The following is an 8,695-nucleotide window of genomic DNA, read 5'->3' on the forward strand; positions in this document are numbered from 1 at the left end:
GAGTCCCAGAAGAATGGTGGGCCAAGTTCCAAATTTCGCTGTAAAAAATATATGGTTGTAGGAGGGGACATTGGGTGAAACATTACAACAGTGAAGTAGTGATCAAATCTGCTCATAGGAAAGAAACATCATGAATGAGATTTCTTCAATATCTCAGTTGTTTCTCATAGACTGCAATAAGATTAGATGGAATTAAATGAGCAATATTTATTTCTTCTAGGTGAGCATATACATGACCTAAATATTTTCAGTCATTTGTACACACAACACACATAAACAAAGTCAAGTTGTCTCAAAGATTTCCTTGCTTGCACATTTACATTTATGCATTTGGCAGACGCTTTTATCCAAAGCAACTTACAGTGCAATTATTACAGGCACAATCCCCCTGGAGCAACCTGGAGTTAAGTGCCTTGCTCAAGGACACAATGGTGGTGGCCGTGGGGTTAGAACCTGCAACCTTCTGATTAACAGCCCTGTGCTTTAGCCACTATGCCACCACCACTCCATACAAGGCATGCGCAAATTTCCATCCATGCTTGCATGAGAGTTTGGCATAGCCATGTGCTGCTCCTAAGTCTGACCTAAGGGTGTGTCCATAACCAGTTTAACTACACACACACCAAGACTTCCAGGCCAAAATGATCTCTCAACAAACATCTAATCTCTGACACCTGGTTGTTGTACCTGGGGCTTTTAATTTCACCATGTGTATAATATGATACCTCCAAGTTTATTAGGGACACTAACACATCCAATTGCACACACATACAAAAACACACACATGCTCTCACATTACAGACCACCATAGTGTCAAGTTGCCATCACTGGAAGCCACAATTTCATAAGCCATTATTGATTTCTAAGTCTACAATCATGAGATTTAAAGGGATAGTTAAACCAAAAATAAAAATTCTGTCATCACTTACTCCCTATAATATAATAATATTATATCATTATTCTTTTTCATTTTAAGTGTTATGGATTAGAAGAAAAACCTAACCCTTGATATTAAACATAGGTGTGTAACATGTCCCACACTATCTGTTCTATGGACCAGGAAGATCAGACCTTTTTTTATCTATTAGATGATAAAATGGGTGAAATAATCCCTTAGATTTAAATTGAAGGAGGTACCAGAGCCATATTTAAGGACCAGAATATCATAGAGTATTGGGGATGCGACACCTAGCAAAGCCATAGCAGCCACATAGAATCACCGTAGTACTGTGGAGGCAGTTTTGCACATCCAACCACCACTCCAACAATTTCTACAGAAAACATCAAATCTAGTTACATTTACACAACAGACACATTCATACTGCAGACATTTAAATTAAAGTGTCACAATAAAAAGCCACACATCATGTAAAATAGTTATAGGACATGTAGCAGAGAACGTCATAGTTACTATTGTAACCTCCTTTCCCCGAGGGAAGGAACGAGATGTTGTATCGAATGAAGTGACACAAGGGGTCTTCCTGGGATGCCAAACGTACCTCTGAACCTGAGAAAAGGCCAATGTCAAGTTGGCAGACAGAATTTGCATGCCCCGCCCCGGACATACGGGTATAAAGGGAAGCGGGGCAGCGAGTGCCAGTCAGGATTTTGCACTGAGGAGCCGAAAATTAGGTACGGCCGTTTACAGTGGTAGGTCTAGTGCTGTGGCAGGAGGGACACAATGTCTCCATCCTTCCCTCGGGGAATGGAGGTTACAACAGTAACCATGACGTTCCCCTTCTGTCACTCACTCGATGTTGTGTCGAATGAAGTGACAGAAGGGATCCCATCTAAAAACGCCACGCACTGACCGTGTTAAGTGAACTGTCGAGACCGGTGCAAGAGGCAACTGTGTCGACTGCACGTAGCCCTCCCCAACGCGCCCAAAGAGATATTGCATACAGACCTTAGGTTCCCCTTCCCCTGAGGGGGAGAACAGGCGCTAAATGACTAGCATGGGAGCAAGCCCAGCAGCCGCGCCTTTTCTCTCACTATGTCTCTCACATAGGACGTGAAGCGACTGGGGCTATCTTAACGCTATGAAACGCGTCGGGGAAGGCGGTCTTTCCCGGTCCTATTCTTTCAGGGGGAAAAGACCCTGCGGAGGCCTCATCCTGCCCAGTCTAGGGGGAGGTAACATGTGGCAAATACACCAAGAGGGTTGTGAAGATGTACATGGGAAATGGCGCAGTGGTAGGTCCAGCCTAATGAGGGGGGACTCTACAAGCACGGCGACCGGGGCAGCTGGGCTGCCCAAGGGAATCGCAGGTCCACCGACAGGGGAGTTTGCCTGAAAAGGGAACTAAGCCCATACAGAGCACCTGTGACTCATAGTGGGTCTGGCCGCGAATTGCTCCGCTGAATTCGCCGGCCAGAAGGCTAGGGAGGAGAACATCCAGGGAGCGACGCCTAGTGGCTTACCTGGGATTAAAGGCGCACTGGATCAACTTGGTGAAGGGCGCTGTGTGCAAGTGGAACACACGGTCGGTTGTGCCGCATTACCGAGTTCTACCTGACAAAACACGGGACGAGACTGACTCAACCCTGAGATTGTAAAATCTGGCAAAGGTATTGGGTGTTGTCCAGCCCGCTGCTCTGCAAATTGATTGCTGCCCAGACACGTGAGGCAGCGCCAGTGACTGTCGGAAGGAGAGACATAACGACCGCATTCAGGAATCACACAAAGACAAAAAAGCATCTTTATAAAGACGCATCTTTAAAAAAAGGTTCAACGTCAATGTGAGTGCTCTAATAGAGAAACTATACTCTTTAGCAGGAATATACACTCTTTTAGTGCTGTCGAAGCGCTCAGCGCTTTTTTTAAATTTGCAGATTGCTGAAGGAGAGAAAGCCACTGGAAATGCACCGTATATCCAACAGCATACGATTCTTAAGAGGTGAATGGAACAGCAGTAGTATTCAGCTCGCTGATAGTAAAATCCAGAATACAATACAGAATACAAAATCCATTGATGGGGTAACCTGGTCATTTAGTGCATTCAGGTAGTCAGCTGACTTGATTTTATTGCTGCATTATGTTGCTGAGCCTAGACCTGACCAACTGAAGCAACCCCAGATCATAACACTGCCTCCAGAGGCTTGTCCAGTGGGCACTATGCATGACAGGTGCATCACTTCATGCACCTCCCTTCTTAGCCTGACCCACCCATTGCTTTGGAATAGGGAAAATGTGGACTCATCAGACCACATGACCGTTTTCCATTGCTCCACAATCCAATCTTTATGCAAGCAAATTGAAGTAGTTTTTTCCAATTAGCTTCACTAACAAGTGGCTTCTTGTGGCCACACAGAAGTTTAGTCCCAATCCTGTAAGTTCTCGTCACATTGTGCATGTGGAAATGCTCTTACTTTCACTATTAAACATAGCCGTGAGTTCTACTGCAGTTTTTTTATGGTGTGAATTCACCAAGCGTTTTAGTGATCTCCGATCACGTTCATTCAAGGTTCACCACTGTCCTTAAACTAATTGCAGTGATTTCAACATCTCCTTTGTTGTTTTCTTTGCTTGATGCAGGCCAATAATCGGCCCCTTCTGAAACACAGTAACATCTTTTCCACGACCACAGGATATGTCTTCTGACATGGTTTTTAAGAAATGAGAAGCTACACACTGCATCAGTTAGGGTTAAAAGAATTGTTGCCAGCTGAAACATATTACTCACTGCAATACTGATCCAATCATAGGCTCATAAGTATCTGTTTATTTAAACCCAAACAGTGACTTTATTTTGGACAGGCAGTGTACAATTAATATCTGATTCATGATGTCTGTTTTTCTTGGATAATTGTCGCCCCCTGCTGCTAGAAAGAGTTTTCGTAAGTTCAGGCATGTATAAGGAGTTCTCATTTACTTTCTATCATTCATTTTGTATTAAAGTAGACCTATTGTATATAATTTAGAAATAAAGTAATGAAACCAATATAATATATGAAATATTATCTATCACCTATCTATCTATCTATCACATTTCAACCCAAAATTCTAAGAAAATGTTATTATATTATGAAAATAAAGCCTAATTTAGATTTCTTTTTTTTTTTTTTCATTTTGATATTCTCATGTATTTCTGACATTCTGTAATCAATCAATCTATCTATCTATCTATCTATCTATCTATCTATCTATCTATCTATCCGTTGGTCTGTCTAGATCATATTTTATGGTGATATTCTATAATGTATGCCTCGTGTTCTGTAAAAATATCTATATATTTTGTTTTGGCATTTGTTTTCATGTTTATAATGATAATCATCCTCAACATAACCTTCAGTTTACCGCCGCAGTCACTAATAACCCTTTTGTGAACTAAAGAGGAAACGCCTTTTTCTTTGATGAGGCATTCTGTGTGGTCGCATTCGACGACAGGTCAAATTTATCGCTAAACAATTATAACTGCAAGTCTCGCACCAAAATACAGAGCAAAGTGAAATGCTCAGTAAAGTTAACCGTGCGTGTTACAAACAAGCAGCCGCACGCTCGCTCAAACATGCCACAAAGGTTCTGCAACATGTGATTCGCTCGAGTGTTTGTAAACATGCGTCAAAAGCATGTGATCCTGCTGACGACACACTGCGTGCTAGAGGGAAAGCCAATCAGAAAACGGAGGTGTGTGATGTGGGCGTGGCCGCGCTGTGGCGCTGCAGAAAATTCTATGCGTTCGGCAACAAAAGGGTGTGAAACGATTTACAATTGAAAAATGGAGCTCGATCTTGCACCTTATTCACCGCATGGCATCGTTTCGGATGAAATAACTTAACTGCACGCTTCTAAAGGTTAGTGGGAGATTTTCCTGCCTGGTAAAGTCGAGATGTCCTTCACATTGGGCATTGCGTTATAATCCACCAACAGGAATAATAATAATAATAATAAATAATAATAATAATAATTGTTATGTGACAGAATGATGAACTTTTGTCACACTGTGTTTACGCTATAAAACAAGATAATTAATTTTATTATAATAATAATAATTTTATTATTACAAGGACGCATTACAAGTAGCCTACAATTATTCTGAATTTATCCTAAACTGCATTAGCTGTATTATTAGGCGTTGTCTAATATATTATATAATGTATGTATAAGATGTGTTAATACATTGGTGGCTTGATTTTCTTGTAATATGGAAATTAATTAGAAGTATAAATATAAATATATTATAAATGTAAAAGTAAACCCGCGGTCTTGGTATGCGAGGAAAACAAATCAAAGGTGGGGTTTGCAGGGAGGAGGGATTTTTTTGCTGCGACATAGGTGCGCGCGTGTATGTGTGTGGATGACCTAGCCTACTTGGCGTGAGAAAGATAGGATGTCTTATTTATTACCCTGTGTGATTTGCCCTGGCCCATATGTAACATGTTTTCACCTAGACTGGGTTGATATGACCATTAGATTTTTCCAGTCAGAAAAACACCTAACAACAGGTTAGCTCGATTCTTTTTCCATTATTTAAACCACATAAAGTTTTTCGACAGGTATTAGTCAATAAACCAAATCCTGAGCACACAAATTGTCTAAGATTTGCATGACAGTTTTCTCAATCTTAGCTGATAATGCCTATTAATTATTACTGTAAATGACAGGCTTTATGTAACCTTGATTCTATTGCCCTTATTTTCATTTATGGATGTTTTGTTGCTCTATGTGGTAAACATAAGACGTTTTCCACCACTGACAGCCTCAAATTTCACACCTAACTGTGTTTTTAATAAAGTGCGCACCTTTTATTTCTGATGTAAACAAAGCAGGCGTTTATTCTACGTCTCTAACGCTAGGTGGCGCTGTTTTGCGCTGCACAGATTACCTCTCAACCAATTCTGTTTTGTTTTAGAAAATGTTTGTTTTTATTTGTTTATATATATATATAACCTTCAGAGAAAATGCAGAATGTACTTTATAGTTCATATGTTTACTGTTTAGAAGAATTGGTGTTGCTGTTAAAAATCTGGTCTGGTAAGTGAAAGGTTTGTAGGTTCAAAAACCATAAGGGATAATCCATGAGCTCTGCTCCAGGGTGACTGCCCCTGTACATCAAGCATCAGCTAAAATGACAAGTACATTCATTCATTGTATCATTCAAGATAGTATGGCAAATTAGTGTTGTAAAAAGCACACCATCAGGACAGGTCTTGTTTGTACTAAGGCATCAAAATACTGTATCATACATTAGGTTTAGGAAAGTGCTCATATGGAACGCTGTTGACGACATTGAAAGCTAGTGGATGCACCTAGCGCTACAACAGTGATCTTGGTAAACATTTCCATCCCAGAATGTTACATGATGTTAGAGGTTGGATTAATATTTAATGTTGGTTCCTCAGACAAACTCGAACATGTCTCAGGAATGTTTAATCTCACAATAGAGTGTAACATTAGAGTGTAACCCACCTATTCAGCCTTATGGATTCCGGAAGTATTTTTCCCATTAGTTTTGTCCATAGACTTTGAATAAAATCCTTTATAAATGAATTGTAAGCCATGAACCAAACAGACCAGCTCCATGGTAAATCACAACCTCACAAACTTTGTTTTGAGGTTAAAAAAAATTGAAAATAAGACAAAGGTACAATACTGTGTACTTACCGTCTTTCATGAGGGCACGGACTGCAATCCCATGAAGTATTGCTAATGACTCAATTGAATAAAAAACTTTTGATATTAGGTGGTTGATTATAAACATAGAAACAATATATTTTAAATTTATTGCAAAATAATAAGATATTTACAAATAGATATGTAGTTTAAGGGTGAAGAGACTTGACTACATCTTTCACAGTGCGTCATGGGAGTGGGTGGTGGCTCCGAGACAAGTTTTGCAGGCTTGGTTAGCCACGATTCTCTGATTGGTGGATCTATCTATTAGGGATGGGTATTGATACAGATTTCCCGATTCAATCCCAAATCACGATTGGAGCACTTAACTGGATTCCGATTTAGATTCGATTTTGATATAGATTCATATGGGTATATATATATATATAATGTCCATTTTGCTTATGCTAACAGCTAATGCTGTTAATTATACATGTTATCTTCTAACTAGGAACATTACAAAAATATTATTTTTACTAATTATATTTTATTAGTTTTTATAATTTTGGTTTCATTACTCTTTTTAAAAATGAACAAATCCATGTATTTAACCAATAAATATGATACTATATTGCATATATAATTGTATGGTTACATATTTATTGTTACTTTAATTACTTAATTTAATTGTTTAATTATTTACTTAATTTGCACTATTTACAGGTATTTACACTGATTTGTTTAACATGTGTTGCAACTTGTTAAGATTGCTAACTGGGGGTCTAAATATAAATATCATTATTTTCTATTCTAAAGGCGCAATTTACAATAATTTTGAATAAAAATACTCAAGACATTACTTTACTTCTGTAAAGCTGCTTTGAAATGATATGTGTTGAGAAAAGCACTATACAAATAAAAATGACTTGACAGGTTCTGTCTCTTTAAGAAATACAGCATTTCTGTAAGATAAAAAGAGAGAAGGAGATTAGAAAAGTGCAATAGCTTTCCAATACATTGTGACATATTATGCAGTTTTTACTAAATTAAGTACCTTTTGATATCCAAGTGGTTCTGAATCTGAATAATAATGTGCTATAAAAAATTGTCCATACATATATTAAAGTATTTGTGCTACAAAGCATTTTTCTTGTATTTACTTGTAAACAAAGTTATGCATTCTTTTGTTTTTCAGTGGAACCAGGGGAGAGGTTGTAACTGTGTAAAGGTATGTGTTCACAAATTAGTAAACATAATTGCCAAAAATCAATTTTCGCAAAGGTTTGCGACAAATAATGGGTCAATCACTGTAGTATCCATTTCCTAATGGTACATTAGATGTATCCCTTACTTCGGTGTTGCATCTTTGTGGAATTTACAGTGGGAATCTTTAATCCTTTTACAAGCATCCAAGCCAAATATGTGGAAACACAGCTAGTCATATCACTATTCCCCTCCACCCAGTTTAGATAGCGGATTGGAACTTTGTCTTTTAACATTCTTTCCACCTCACGCTCATCATTTGATATTACATAATTTGATATCGCTGTTATAAGATGGATCATTCTGACTATATTCTGATTGGATTTGCAGCATTCCAAGTCTTGCTTTAATTAAGATGATATTGATAACATGAAACAGCTATTTTTCATGACAAATTGTCAGCCAAGATCCTCCTCTTGTTGCCCCTGTTTTGCCAACGTTTCTTTATGAACGGACACTGTGGCAGCTATCTCGAAAATGCGTAATTTAGGGCCTGGACTTTGAGAAGTATTTGAGGCCTGTCGGTCCATCTACAGTCAGTCAGCCTGGCTCCCCTACTGTTATACTGAGATTAAGCAGAGAGGAAGTGGAATACTATATAAAGATGCCGCTGCTAAAATTAACTCATCTGCTGCTTGCTGCTCTACTGTATATCCTGTGTTTAAATAGCAAGGAGATGAAATTGGTTGTTATAGCAGACAGTAAACTTTGGGGAAATATCTTGTTTCTTGATAGAACTAGAATGCTTCTTATTGTTTCATTGTCTTGTTTTGTATAGTACCAAAAATATGAAGCTTCTTTTTTATAAGGTTGTGTGCAACACAAACTGGGTTTCCATCCACATATTTTATGCAAATTTTGGGATATTGCATAAATGCT

Source organism: Xyrauchen texanus, chromosome 25 (assembly GCF_025860055.1).
Source record: "Xyrauchen texanus isolate HMW12.3.18 chromosome 25, RBS_HiC_50CHRs, whole genome shotgun sequence".
In the NCBI taxonomy this organism is placed as follows: Eukaryota; Metazoa; Chordata; class Actinopteri; order Cypriniformes; family Catostomidae; genus Xyrauchen; species Xyrauchen texanus.